This window comes from Protopterus annectens, chromosome 1.part0 (genome assembly GCF_019279795.1).
Source record: "Protopterus annectens isolate FY-2018-M chromosome 1.part0, PAN1.0, whole genome shotgun sequence".
In the NCBI taxonomy this organism is placed as follows: Eukaryota; Metazoa; Chordata; order Ceratodontiformes; family Protopteridae; genus Protopterus; species Protopterus annectens.
The window spans coordinates 1,124,243-1,140,109 of record NC_056725.1 but is presented as its reverse complement, the minus strand read 5'-3'; positions in this window follow the sequence as shown (position 1 = coordinate 1,140,109).

Here is a 15,867-nt window from a genome sequence, read left to right as displayed (position 1 = left end):
GGACTTAACTGCAATTTGGAATGGCATACAGGTGTTGTAGAGATGGGCCAAACCTAACTGTTACACCTTGCGCCATACATTCCTCCCGAAATGAAATCAACATCCCTTGGACTTCACACAAATAATATTACTGTGTATGCTCTTCATGGCGGCTATTTCAAAGTCACAAAGCACGTATCATAGGGCAGTGTCAAATCCCTTTTCTGCAAACAGAGCAAATAGACAGTCCCACATGTAGTTGTAGGCATTTAGAGACTTCTTGCTCATTAAACAGTAAACTAGTTACAATAAGTTTCATATAATATATGTTTTGTTTTGATGTTTTCTCTTTATTGCATCTTATGTAATTAGTTACTATGTCTTTGTGGAGCTTTTCTCCCCGGGCCTCTGCTGAAAATGGAAATAATTCCAGTTGGACTAGCCCGGTTAACAAATGTAAAATAAAAATAAATAAATAAATAGTTGGACTAACTTACTGTATCCACCATATCGTACCAGCCCATGTATACTATAGAGCTGCCTGCAGATTACACCTTTGTAAAAGAACGTGCCATCCATTAGCCAGATGGTGGCATGGCTCAGATCAAATAGGTTGTTGACAGTGCTAAACACTATCACTACATGGTCACCGGCAACATCCGCTATACGTTTTTCTAGAAATGTACCCGTTTTAATGGGGAAGTTCTGCACATTGAGTGTCCTCAGTGTTATGGATGGATTGGCTGGGACTGTAGACAGCTTCCGATGCACCCTTCCCACTTGTTGCAGTAGAGCACAGTGGGGGTTATTTATGTGGCCAGGTACTCAAAATGCCAGTGTTTCTATGTGGGAAAAACTAAGAGAAAATGTAAAGAATGCATGTATGAGCATGGTTTGGATATTAGGAAGGGGAACACAAAAATGTGTTGGCCAAGCATATTGGTGAGTACAATGACCACAATTTTAGCTTCTTTGTTTTGGAACGTGTACAAAGAGACCTGGGGGGGGGACCATGGGAAGATCTCTTAGAAACCAAGGAGCTTAGGTAGCAGTTAAGGCTTGATGCACATATTTATATATTTTTATGATACTTCTATAAATTCATGTATTTGTAACAGTTTAGATATTAATTAGATATTAATTATTTTTAACATCAAATGTTTTTAGTTAGAATGTATAGGTTAGGTCACATTTTTATATTTTTACATATTTTTTTATTTTAACAGTCAAAGTATGAGTTAATGCATTTACCAATTTCACTGGATAGGGCATTAAGGGTGGGGTATTTAAGAGTGCTGGATGTCCTTCATTTGTTTTGTGATTCTGATGAAGTACATATACAAAAGTCCTTAATCAACCTCTGTTATTGTGGACTAATAAACATTTTGGATAGCTACTCCAGTGTGGCTGTTCTTCGTTTTTGGACCCATCCTGTTCCTGTGAGGTACTTTGTTTTCAGCGTGTCTTCTGTGTTTGGGTTCTAATGTTTTCACCTATATCAATGTTATTCCTTGGTGATATATAAATTGTTATTAAACATATAGTTTTCCTATTGTTGATTTTTAGGAGTATTATTAGAAGTTCAGTATTGTTAAATTTGGTTATTCCCCATTTTTTAATTTCTCCAAGTCTTTTGGATTTCTAATACCATGACAGGAATGGACTCTACTCCTAAGTCGAAGTATGATTAAATTTCATGAAATTAGTATTGTTTCAATCTTTGATGTTAGCCAGAAGTGCTATTTGCAGCATCCACAATGTGCCCAGTAATGACTCCTTCTGCAATTCATACAGAGTTACACATACCGGTAATGGATCTACCTGAAAAGAACGACAGCTGAAAACGCCAGCAACAAGATGACCAACACTGGAAGACCGGCAATGTAAATTATCGACAGTCCAGAATCCCGACTCTGAAAACACCGACATGCGAAATGAGTGCGACTGTGTAAGTATGCGATAGTTTTGGACTTTAGGCTTAGGGTGCGGGTAAGGTAAGTGTGCGTTAGTGACGGACTTTAGGGTTAGGGTGCAGGTAAGGTAAGTGTGCGTTAGTGACAGACTTTAGGGTTAGGGTGCAGGTAAGGTAAGTGTGCAATAGTGACGGACTTTAGGGTTAGGATGCGGGTAAGGTAATTGTGCAATAGTGACAGACTTTAGGGTTAGGGTTTGGGTTAAGGTTAATGCATAGATAGTTGTGTATGTAAGGTTTAGTGTAGGTTTGTAAGGTTTTTGGTGTGCTTGTGCTGCATGTGTGTTTTTCAGAAACAGATTTGCTTTGTTTTATTGAGTTTCGGGATTGTGGTTTGTTGGGCATTTACACTTTCGGGTTTTTCAACTTTCGTTCTTTTCATTCTCGTTGTCATGCTTTTAGCTTGTCGATCATTTCAGGTAGATCCATCGGTAACATATCTAAGTAAAATTGTAAATTATTTTTTATAAGACCCATTGCTCCTACTACTATTGGAACTAACTGGGTATCCTTCTTCCACATTGCCCTCACTTCTGCCTGCAAATCCTGGTATTTTATGACTTTGTGTCTCTCTGTACATAAGATACTGTAGTCACTGTGTGCAGCAATTTCAATAATCAATGCTACTTTTGTCTTCTTGTCATGGACTACTATATCTGGTTTTCTCACATCTATTTTTTGAACTGTTGGTAATGGGTGATCCCATGTGATATAAACTTCATCATTTTCTGTAATGCTTTGTGGCTCATGTTTCCAATGTTTTTCGGCTGCTTCTATATTATAATGTTTGCACATTCCCCAATGCAACAGTCTTGCCACAGTATTATACTTTTCAGTATACAGTCCTTCTGCCGTTAGTAGATATGCAACTTGTCCAATTCTGGTTTACAAAACCTACATTTGTCTGTTTCTTTCACATGTTCAATGGACTTAGTGGACTATGTACACATTGGTTTACAATCTTGGACCGCCAATATTAACTTTTCATCTTTTGGTTTAAATTCATCTCTCCTCAACCATTCCTGCATTTGATCCTGATCAACATAGGATCATAGGATCCTAGGAAGTTACTAGGCTATTGGCCCTGAGGCCCTTACAAGCCTAGCTAAGAATTTAGCCCATGCGGATGTTCCAAGAGTTTTCCATACTTGCAACTATATTTATACATTTTCCACATTTCTTGCCTTCTCATCTGATCCTTCACCTTATATTCTTTCTTTTGTTTTTTGGCACATTCAGTTGCTACCTGATTTTATCTATTTCTGGTTTGATTTCCATTCCCATTTGACACTGATATGCTTCTGCTAAACTAAGCAGGGAAGTCATCTTAGACTTCTCTTCATGTTTTAAAACATTCACTGTGTTTGGGTCTTGTGAGGTTAGCAGATATGTATGCAGTCCTATGACTGCAGATCAATACATGAAATCAATTTTGAGGAGGCCCATACCTCCTTCAGAATAGGGAATATATAGTCTTGGTATACAATCATTTTTATAAATCATTTGATAAGTGTGAAGCATCCTTCTTGTTTTCCTGTCCAACTGATCCAACACATTTTGGGGCCAGTCAGTCACTCCAAAACTGTAAGTTAGGAGAGGAAGAACAAATTGGTTTGTAGCTTGAACTTTGTTCCTAGATGTCATTGCTGTTTTCAGTATTAATTTTAGTCTTCAAAAACATTCCTAAGTTTAATTTGCATTTGTACATGTTTTATAATTGATCCCTCATCAGTTCCCAAATATGTGTACACTCCCTCTTGCTCAAGATCTTTTATATCAAATTCCAGTCCCAAACTGATGTTTTCTTGGTGCGGCAGCTTTCCTGCTTTAGCTTTCACTTTTGCAAATTTATCAAGACCAAATTACATTCATATATCATCTGAAACAGTTTTCCTCACTTGCAGTTATGATTTCAGTTCCTCATCTGATGAACTATACAGTTTTAAATCATCCACAAAAAGAAGATGAGAAGTCTTTATGCTTTGTTATTTTGTGAGAGCCAGACTGTAGCCATGACCTCATATGTTAAGTAAACGCTTAATGGGTTAAGGGCAAGACAAAAGAGCAGCGGTGACAAAGAGTCACCCTTGAATATCCCCCTTTGAATTTTTATCCTTGGAATAATAATTTGTCCTTTATCATGGCTTAACTGCAAAGTGGTCTGCCACTGTTTTATGGTCGCTGTAATATAACCAATCAGTGCAGGAGTATCTTACACATTTTTAACCACTCTTTTATCCATGAATGTGGGGTACTGTCAAATGCTTTTTTGTAGTCTATCCATTCCATACTTAGATTCTTCCCCTTTTTACAGTTCTCCATTATAACTTTATTTAACAAGAAATGATCCTTTGTCCCATATGACTTTCATTTGTTACCCTTTTGTTCTATTGCCATGATTGAGTTTTCTTCTATATGACTATAAACTCTGTCGGCATCAATTCCAATGAATAGTTTATAAGTCGTCAGAAAGTAAGTTATTGGTCTATAGTTTTTAGGATAACTTGCAGCTTCACACTTAAGTAGGAGTAGTGTTTTTGCTGTTGTTAACCAGGTGGGTGACTGTTCGGGGTGTGCATATAAACAGTTCTTACTCATGGCTAAATCTTTATGTAAAGATGTAGTTGCTGTTTTCAGTATTAATTTTAGTCTTCAAAAACATTCCTAAGTTTAATTTGCATTTGTACATGTTTTATAATTGATCCCTCATCAGTTCCCAAATATGTGTACACTCCCTCTTGCTCAAGATCTTTTATATCAAATTCCAGTCCCAAACTGATGTTTTCTTGGTGCGGCAGCTTTCCTGCTTTAGCTTTCACTGATCAGATGTTTCCCACTCCACTGGTTTCTCCATAATTTGGGGATCCATTCCTTTATCTGCTGTGATGTTATCAGAGTTAGATTTTCTTCACTAAATCCTTCACTTCACAGGTAGTCCATAACCTCAGTTTCTGTTTCTTTAACTTCTCCATTACTAATCCTCTTTTCTACTTTTCTTCTTTGTTTTCTTATTTATGTAAAGATGTAAATACTTTTAGCCAGAAGATAGGTCCTCCATCTGGGCATGGGGTTTTCCAGTTAGGAGCTTTTCTTAACTTTGTTTCAATCTCTCTGGCCATTACATTTGAATTTTTTATTCTTTCTTTTACTTCTTCTATCCATACAGCATCTTTACTATGTTCCACAGGATATTCATAGATATTTCTCCAAAATGTATCTATTTCTTCTTTTTTTTTGGTGGTGTTTCAATTCCTTTTGCCTTGTTTCCTAATTCTGTATAAAATTATTTTGGGTCATCAGTAAATTCCTTATTTTGTACTTTTCCTTTATATTTCTCTGCATATATTCTAAGTTTTTTTTGCCTGTGCTGATATTTTTTGCTTATTATTTGCGATAGTGCAAGATAGATCCTGATCTGTTTTGATACTGTGTATTGCTTTTATCACGTCTGTCTTTCTGAATATTTTTGTTGAAGTGTTCCCTCTTCTATACTCTTCTAATAGTGAAACTTCTTGTCTTAATTGCTTTATAGTTTTCTCTGCTTAATGCTTCCATGGTGGCATTTGATTTCTCCCCTTCCTTTCCTTTACTGCCCTGTGTTTTTGTGGTAAGATTTTATCTGTTATTAATTTAGCTGCACAGTAATATATCCTATTTACGTCTGTTATATCACATGAATTTCTATGAACAGTCCTAATTACTCTATTCATTTGTTTTATCAAACTTCTAACTTTATGGATTTTATTAACTTTCTGTAGTATATTTCCTTTATTGATCTTGTCTGTCCATCTCTATTAAATCAAGCAACTCAACTTTTAGATCATTTTCTTCTAAACTGATGACACATTCTTTTTTCTCCATTTCCTGTGGGCATTCTACAGAAAGTTCCAGAGCATCTTCCTGTGCCACATTCTCTTCAGTTTCATCCTGTGTCATCTGTTGCTCTTTCATATGTGAACTCACTGGCCTATCACTCCACAACAATGATTGTGTCAGCATTGCCATTGTTTCCTGTACCTTCCCTTGCTGTACAACTCCAACTGAATTTTGTACTGGTTTCCCATGGAAGGCTCCAAGGTATATTCATATGGCAACTGATCAGATGTTTCCCACTCCACTGGTTTCTCCGTAATTTGGGGATCCATTCCTTTATCTGCTGTGATGTTATCAGAGTTAGATTTTCTTCACTAAATCCTTCACTTCACAGGTAATCCATAACCTCAGTTTCTGTTTCTTTAACTTCTCCATTACTAATCCTCTTTTCTACTTTTCTTCTTTGTTTTCTTATTTTTTGTATTGTAAAATTTTTCATATCCAGATGCCTTTGCCTGTATATCTCTTCAAATACCTTTGGTGTTGCACTTTTTGTATAGATTAGTTTTGCTTTCTCCTTTGCATAAATATTGCACCATATTAAATCTCTTTTTCTGTCCCATGTCCATATTTCTTCTTCAGATGCCTCCTGCTCCTCCTGCTTCTCCTTAATTGAGGACTCATTGTTCTATCATGCTGTGATATAACCATTGTTAGACTTTCTACACTAAATCCTTCATTTTGCAGGTATTCCATAACTTCAGCTTCAAATTTTTAACCTTTACTTTACTAATCTTCTGTTCTACGTTCCTTCTTTGTGATCTTATTTTTTGTATTGTGACATTTTCCATATCCAAATGCCTTTGCTTATATTTCTCTTCAAATATTTTTGGGGCTGCTTTTTTGTATTGATTATTTGGCTTTCTCCTTTGCATAAATATTGCACCATATCAGATCTCTCTTTTTTCCCATGTCCATATTTTTTATACCTTTCAAAAATTTCTAGATTTTGTTCTTTATAGTTTCACACTTTCTCAGTTGCTTCTTTTCCAAATGGCCCAAGGTTTCTTGGTCTATATAATCTTTTTCATAAATCCGTTGCATTAATGAGCGCACATTTTTATTTGAAGCTTCTGACAATTTTTCTTGTGCAAGTATTTTTCTTTCCTCTAATCCCTCTCTTAATCTTTTTGTATATCTCCTGTCTGGAAATTCTGGGCTTCTTGCATAATAATAACAATACATAATTTCTTTTTTATCGTCAATAGTCTACTGTTTTTTATGATTTTTGTGGACTACTACTTCCTTCTACAACAGGGGAGCCATTTTCTCCCTGAGCCTTTCCTAGCCCCATTGTAGGAATGTTTCTGTGTCTTGAGGATTCTACACTGTCATTTTTTCCAGTCCTGGCACCAGTGCACCTACCAGGATTGGGAACTTTTTTAATCCTGGGTCTTGTGCACCCAGCTATCTTTTTTATTTTTTAACCTACTTCTGTCCATAATATATGCTATATAAAATGTAGTCTATACATCAGTGCTGTCTTCATGAGATTTTTGTGGAAAACAGGGTCCACTTCATGACGGTACTCACCAAGACTTGAGGATTACTTCAATTCTAGCAATACTACTTTCCTTTGCTTAATGATTTATCATCTCTCACTTCAGACCTGTGGAAGTAAGGTGATGGTTAGGGCATTTTTACAGATGATTACTACACCACCTGCACACTTGTTTTGCCTGTCATACCTGAGTATATTGTATCCTGAGGGTGATCTCATTCTCCATTATTTCTTTTAACTAGTTTCAGTAGCTATGACTATAGCAGTAGTGTATGTGGCAAGGTAGGCATGTATGTCATGCATTTTTATTGCACATAACTCTCAGGTTCATGTTTAGTAAGGTGAGTTTGGGTTCCGCTTTTTGTTGAGAGGTATTAGGTGACTGGTTTATTTTGGGGTCCGAAGTGATGGTTTTATGAATAGTGGGACCTGTGTTGGGGTGAATATCTACGCTAATTTTTGAAGTGATATTTTATAGAGGGAAGAGTGTGGACAGTTATATTTTGGTCATGGTTTGGTATTTGATCGTAACTTTGGATACTTAGTTCTGAGATATTTATAAATAAATAAATCAGATGTGGTTTGTTTGTAGAGATGGGGTATTATGGAGAAAGACAGGCTGGGTAGATGATGATATTCTTTGTGAGGATTGATTGAAGTCTTAAGTATTTGAAGGAGGTGGATTTGATAATTGATGATGAAGGCTAGTAGAGTGAGGAGGAATAGTAAACTAATCTGAGTCAGGAACATCTTATTTAACTTGAGTTTTATCTTTGTTGTAAATTAGAATTAGAAAATGTTAAGAGGGTACTGGGTTGGTTGTAGAGATGTAATAAGATAGTTTTAGGAGGCAAAGGCAGTTTGAGATAGAGTCCTGGGTGGCAAATTAGTGGTTTAAAAACTTGGCAAAGAGACAAAGAAAAACAGTGACTGAATATAAACAGCCATAAATCTGCTGCGAGAGACAAGTAAAAGGAACAATGTAGTTTAAAAAGCCTTTGTGCCGGTAGATGAAAGTCTTGGTTTTGCTGCTCTAGGACACAGTTTTAGTAGGAAAGTTAGTCCAGTATCACCTTGACCTGACTAATGGTGGTGTATAACAGTAATAAATTGTACTTGACTCTTTGAACAACTGTGTAATGGTAAGGAGGGTTCTATGCACTTTGAAATGCAAAGCCCAAAGGCTGCCCCCCCCCCCCCTCAGATCAGCAAAACAATGAGAAAAAAGTAAGCCAGAATGCAGGACTGCATCTCTGGAAAAATACTGGCTCAGAACTGAAAGTGGATACACCACAAACATCTGGGGCAAAGGAGAAATAAACTGAAGGAATGGAGACAGTAGACTGCTAAAAACAATCAATGGAGCACAGTTGAAGAAGAAGGTACCACTGGGACTGCTGTGGTCTAAGAAAATGAAGCTATTATAGTGAACAAAGTTCTTTGTCTTAGGCTGCCATAATATTTATAATTTACATAAAAAATATATATATATAAAGATCTATCATGCACCGGGATGACTTATAGGTGGAGAAAAAGTAACTTCATGAGGAGGAGGGAAATGTCTTTAAAAAGTGTGGATGCTAGAGATAAAGGAATTTCTCTCACTGAAGAGAGATTACAGAGGGACATAGGTGGGGGTCTGGTCCACAGCATCTGTCCAACTTGGAGCCTGATACCCAGGCAAAGGCCTCTCCGAGAGTTACACGGGTAAGTGCCTGATACCTAAGGAAGGGCCTGTCTAGAAGAGTTATGCATGTGGAAGCCTGATTAAGGCAGGGATTCTTCAGACCTAAAAAGTGAAAGAAGATTTAGGGGCAGGGTGGGGTTGGAGCTTCAGAAAGGCCAGGGGCCTGTAGAAAGATAACCAGGAAGAAAGCCAGAGACATAGACAAGGAAGTTCTGTAAAGCTGGTACAAAGGAGACTGAAGGGAAATGTGAGTTGCTGAACTTTAGTGAACTATTTAAATTCTGCCATTTAAATGTGAAAATCAGTATATACTTGAAAGCATTTCAAAGAGTTTGTAAAATGTCAGTAGACATGACTCCATTTACAAATGCAAGCTTTATGTGGTCTGTGCAAGTCAAAGATTATTGATACATGTGGTTTATACACTCAAATGAAAGGAGTGGAAGGTAGAACATGCATGCCAATCGAGTGAAAATTCTCTACTGTTGTGAGTTTTTTTTTGAGAAGGGTTCCATTCACCACAGTGGTGTTCTAATGTAGGCAAAATTCAGATGTAATGTGATCCTATCTCGCCTACATTCATTACTGACGGGCTCGGAGCCGAGAATTGGCTCTGATTCGGCCGCTATAACTAGCACGAAGTCTCTCATTGGCTGGGCTAACCTTGTATCCCAGGATGCACCACGCCCAAACCCCCAGATCTCGTTTGCCGCTCCTAGAGTAATGACGTGGTCTCGACTTGGCTATGGCTAAGTACCCTCTCTTTTTTGACTTTGATAACTGTTTGCTCGAGTTATTATTTCCAAAAAGATATTTTAATAGCTACATTGTCTGTTGTTTCCCTTTTTGTGATTGATTGCGTTTTTTTGTGTGGTAATCCTTCTGTTTGGCGGGCTAGGCCTGTTTAAGTTAGAGGGCCTTTGCCCTATCTTGTGTCTTTAGTGTTCGGGCGTTTAAGTTAGAGCCCTTTTTCCCCTCCCTCCTTGTGTTGCTGAGTGTGCGGTCATGTTTCCTTATGTCTGGCAAGGAACAAAAAGAACATAAGCCATCTGGCTTTAAAAAATGCACCAAATGTGCATATAAAATGTCTTTGACTGATGGCCACGCCATCTGTGTTTATTGTCTTGGTGCCATACACTTACAGGAATCCTGCAGTGTTTGTCATGCCTTCTCTTCCAGGGTTTTACAGGAGAGAAAAAATAAGCTTATCCTTAAGGGTTTGATTAAACCCTCCTTTGAGGAAACTTTAGCGTCTTCTCCCCCCTCAGAGAAATCCAGGTCTAAGACTAAAAAGAAGTCTCCGGCTCCGGCTAGTTCATCGGAGCCTCCGGAGAAAAGGTCAAAAGCTATATCTCCTTCCCCGGCTCTACTGGTCTCGGAGCCACAGGAGGTACTGTCTAAGGCTATGTCTCCTTCCTCGGCTCCACTGGTCTCGGAGCCACAGGAAGTCTTGTCTGTTTCGGGGTTGGCTTCTTCGACTCCATGGTCGTCAGCACCGAAGGAGGTTGCGGTGGTTCTCGAGCCTGCTTCGGCTCCGATCCCTTTGGAGCCGACTCGGAGCCGTTCCCCCAGTCTTGTCTCGGTTCCGACAGAGAAGGTTTCTCAACCCCCTTCTGTCTCCTCCAAGTCCTCCAGGCTGTCGGATTCGGATGTGGATAGGGTGGTCCAGAGGCTCCTCCAGTCGCCAGTGTTAACTAAATTAATTTCGGCTCCAGCCTAGTCGGCTCCAGAGCCAGCCACAATATCGGTTCCGTTTCTTCCTCCTCCGACAACCTCGGTGTCGTCGGAGCCGGAGTCTGCCGAATCGAGTGAAGTCCTTGGGTCAGCTCCGAAACCTCCTGCTATTCTTTCGGATCCGACCTCAGCTCCAACCTTTTCCATCCCTTCTACAGGTTTCGGTACTCGGGTGTCCTCAGTTGAACATGAGGGGGATACATTGGCGCTTCAGGCTTTGGCTCCGAGTCTCCCCCTTGGTGCTTTGGCTAGGAGTACCCCGACTCCGGTCATGGTCTTGGAGGTGGGTTTTTCATCCGATTCTGGTGGACCTACCTTCGAGACTATGAGGAGCGTGCTGGCCAAGTCCGTAGTGACTTCACCTGAATCGGCAACTCCATCCCCAGACGCTGCGACTAGAGCTTCTTGTGCCCCCCCTATCTCTGGACAGCGGGGCTCCTAGGCCTGAGGATACCTCCATGTGTGGTCCCCTGCTTTCTGAGGGCCCTTCAGAGTCCGTGCCTGAGGAGCCTCCCAGGAAGAAGTTGTGTAAGAGGAAGCACGTAGACTCCCCAGATGAGTCTGTCACCTCGGACACCGACCTCGATGATGCAGAAGGGTCCCCGAAGTCGTCCTCTGATGATGTGTCGTTCTCCGATATCCTGGAGATCTTGAGACAGCGGGGTGACTGGTCATCCAAAAACCCTTCTGAGGAGGAGTCGGTCTTCCTCAAGGCCTTCAGAGCCCAGCCTTCCGCCTCCTGGGTGTCTCCACCCTTTGATGAATTATTGGATCTTATTTGTCAAAGGGTGTGGGAACACCCTGACACGGTGGAGCCAGTTCCTAGCCACCCCAATAAGTTCTTATCTGCGCCTCCTGGAAAAGAATTTTTGACCAATGGAGTATCTGTGGATGCTATGGTGGTGGTGTCTGCCACTCAGCAGGATGTGGCAGAGGCTTCTACTTCCATCCATCCTCCTAATAAGGAGTCTAGGAGTATGGATAGGTATGGGAAGCGTACCCTGTCTTCAGCGACCTTTACCTTGCGGTCGCTGAATTACTTGTGTCATTTTACGCGGCTCCAAAGGGATCTCATAAAGGAGTTGGGAGATACCCTGTCAGGTAACTTGCCTGAGGCATTGGCCCAGTCTGTTAACGCCCAGCTGTCTACCCTTTCTTCCATCATCAACTCGTCCATGAGGCTCATATCTTATTCAGCCGAGGGGGTGGGTAGAGCAGCGAGTTTGGGCGTAGCCCTTAGGAGGCAAGCTTGGATGCGCTTGTGTCATTTTGTGGAGGCTTTCAAGTCTTCTTTCACGGACGCCCCATTCGACAGGTCCTCCCTTTTTGGACCCAAAGTGAAAGACAACCTCACTAGATGTGAGCAGGAGGGTAAGACTTTGTCTGCCGTTGGGGCCCGTTTTTTGCTTCCCACTAGACCTTATCCCAAGGCTCAGAGGGGAGGGAAAATGTGGTTCAGAAAGTCTCAAAAGTCTTCCCCTGCCCATCAAAGTGACATCCCCCCTTCCAGGGGCAGAGGCGGGGGGAATTCTAATGGAAAGCGTCGCCCTAGAGGCAGTGGAGGCCCCCGCAATACAGGAGACTGCGAGTCCTTTCGTGGTTCCTCCTACCAATGTCCCTGAGGGATTACACGACTGTGCATCTCCGGGGGTCATTTTTCGGAGCATCTTCAGGCCTGGGAGTCCATCACTCAGGATCGATGGGTGCTTCGTATCATCACCGGAGGTTACACCATTCCCTTTATCCGTCCCCCCCCCCGCCATCAAGGAAAATCCCGGACGTTCCACCCAGTCAATGGGATCAGGCAGCAATAGAGGTCTCAAAGCTGTTAGGAAAAGGAGTCATCCAACCAGTCCCTGCAGACCAGATCGGATTAGGAACTTACTCAAGATTATTTTTGGTGCCAAAAAGAACAGGGGACTTGAGACCCATTCTGGATCTCAGCTGTTTAAACCACTTTGTAAAGAAGTCCAAGTTCCGAATGGTCACGTTGCAATCCATTTTCCCCTTGCTGGAAAAAGGAGTATGGATGTGCTCCATTGATCTCAAGGATGCCTATTATCACATCAAGATAAACAATGCTTCCAGGAATCATTTACGCTTCCGGCTGGAAGCCAGTCATTTTCAATTCCGGGCCCTGCCCTTTGGTCTCACCGCAGCCCCCAGGGTGTTCACCAAGTGTCTGGCAGTGGTGACAGCTCACCTGAGACGTCTAGGATTCCAGGTGTTTCCTTATCTAGACGACTGGCTCCTCACCGCCCCCACCAGGCATCTACTTGTTCAAGCCACAAGAGCTACTGTCGAATTGGGCCATCTACTAGGAATTTCATTCAACTGGGCAAAATCTGTATTGCTGCCATCACAGCATGTTGCCTTTATCGGCGCAGAGCTAGACTCTGTAGAAATGCAAGCTTTCCTACCGGCAGAGAGAATAAAAGTGTTACAGGCCCAAGTTCTGGCTTTACTACCCCGGGAAAAAGCCCAAGCCAGGATGGTTCTTCAGTTGTTGGGATCAATGGTGGCTACCATTCTTCTAGTTCTGCTAGCCAGGTTACACATGCGAATACTTCAGTGGCTCCTTTCAGCCCAGTGGTCATATCAGGAACATCCCTTGTCCCATCCGATTCTCATCACGGAGAGATGCCGGCAGGATCTGCGTTGGTGGCTTCTCTCGTCCAACCTGAATCAAGGGAGATCCTTGAGCCCCCCGTCCCCTATTGCCACAGTAACCACGGACGCCTCCCAGATAGGGTGGGGAGGCATTATGTGGGCAAGATGGTTCAAGGTACGTGGCAAAACCACGAGGTTCACTTGCATATCAATGTTCTGGAGATGAGAGCGGTGCTTCTAGCATTGCAGGCACTTCACAGCTCTCTTCCCAGGGGAACTATTGCGATTCTTTCCGACAATATGTCGGTTGTCTGGTATCTGAACAAGCAGGGAGGTACCAAGTCCTACCCCTTTGCAGGGAGGCCATGAGAGTGTGGAATTGGGCGATCACTTCCCAGTGCTTTCTAGTGGCAACACACATTCTGGGGAGTCCAATGTGATAGCAGGCAGGCTGAGCAGAGCTATTTTGATGCCTCATGAGTGGTCCCTGAACGATCGAGTGGCTGCTCAGATCTTCTCCAGGTGGGGCCTTCCCTGCTGCGACCTCTTTGCCAGCCCCCTGAATGCAAAGTGCAGCAGTTTTTTCACTCTGATCCCCCCACAGGGGGAGTCACCCAGGGATGCTCTAGTCCACAATTGGCCCTCCAGTCTGCTCTACGCCTTCCCACCGGTCCCTCTTCTGCCAAGAGTGATTCAGAAGGCTACCTGCTTGGGAAGCAAGATGATTTTGATCGCACCACTCTGGCCCCATCAAGTTTGGTTCCCCTTCCTTCGGAAGTATGCGGTGGATGGTCCTTGGATTCTGGACCCAGCTCCAGACCTATTGACTCATCAGTCAGGACAGCTCCATCCATCCCTATGAACTCTCAAGCTCGCTGCCTGGCTTCTCCACTTCCGACCTTAGTCAGACAGCATATCCTTACCCCGGAAGTAGTACATATTCTGTCCTCCTCCTACAAGTCTTCTACTAGGAAAATATACTTTAGTAAATGGAAGAGATTTGCAATTTGGGCTCAGCAACGTGATCTTGATCCTCTTACAGCCCCTGTGTTGGCGGTGTTAGATTTCTTAGTAACACTTTTTAGACAGGGTTCGGCTGCCTCAACTATAAAGGTTCAGTTGGCAGCAATCTCTAATTATCATGTTGCATATGAGCCTTCCCTCATGGGTCATAAGCTGTGTAAAGCCTTTCTGAAAGGAGCCTGGTTGCTTTGCCCTCCAGTTTCGCAACCCGTTTTGCCATGGGATTTAAATGTGGTGCTCAGAGCTTTAACGTCTTCTCCCTTTGAGCCGGCAGCCTCTTGCGAATTGAATTTTTGTCATGGAAGACTGTCTTTTTGGTAGCCATAACTTCAGCCAGAAGGGTATTGGAGCTTCAAGCCCTTTCTGTTAAACCTCCTTATTTGATTTTTCATAAGGACAGAGTATCTCTGAGACTTAATCCTTCCTTTCTCCCTAAGGTCTCTTCTACCCTTTGTCTCCACCAGTCTATTGAGCTTCCGGTCTTTTTTCCATGGTTTTCCAACAAAGCGGAATACAAATTTCACCAGTTGGATGTGCATAGACAACTGAGGTTTTATTTAAATAGGACACAACAGGAAAGGAAATCAGATCAGTTGTTTGTGTCCTTTTCGGACAATAGAATTGGCAGATCTGTAACTAAGGGCACCATAGCTAAGTGGATTAGGGACTGCATCTCATTTATTTATGCATTAGCGGGTAGGCATCTTCCCTTTCCAGTTAAGGCGCATTCTACCAGGGCTATGTCAACTTCAGTGGCTTTTCATGCTAGACTATCCATAGATGAGATATGTGCAGCGGCTACTTGGACTTCTCCACATACCTTTATTTCTCATTACAAACTGGACGTGGCCTCTAGAGGTCAGGCTTCCTTTGGTTCCACAGTGCTCAGGAGTGTTTTCCAGTGAGCCTCCCAGGATTTAGGTGCTAGGGACGCTGTCCCGTCAGTAATGAATGTAGGCGAGATAGGATCACATTACATCTTTTAGTTATGTACTTACCATAACGATAGATGTGTGTGATCCATCTCGCCTGCATTCTTACGTACCCACCCTTCTTCCCCCTACCTGTTGGACTTGGAGGAAACTTGTATTCTGATCCCCCTGAGGATATTATTTTTTCTCTACTAATATTGGGGCAAACAAGAGCTGGGGGTTTGGGCGTGGTGCATCCTGGGATACAGGGTTAGCCCAGCCAATGAGAGACTTTATACTAGTTATAGCGGCCGAGTCGGAGCCGATTCTCAGCTCCGAGCCCGTCAGTAATGAATGTAGGCGAGATGGATCACATACATCTATCGTTATGGTAAGTACATAACTAAAAGTTCTACACTATTGCTCTTGCAAACAAAAGTAAATGTGAACTGCAGAGTGTACATTAAATGGAGAATATATTCCACAGAATGAGAAAAGGGAAAAAACGTTACTTACAGAAATAGCTGAAAGTAGTAAGCAATAACTGCATTTATTTAATTAATTTGTGCCATTTATG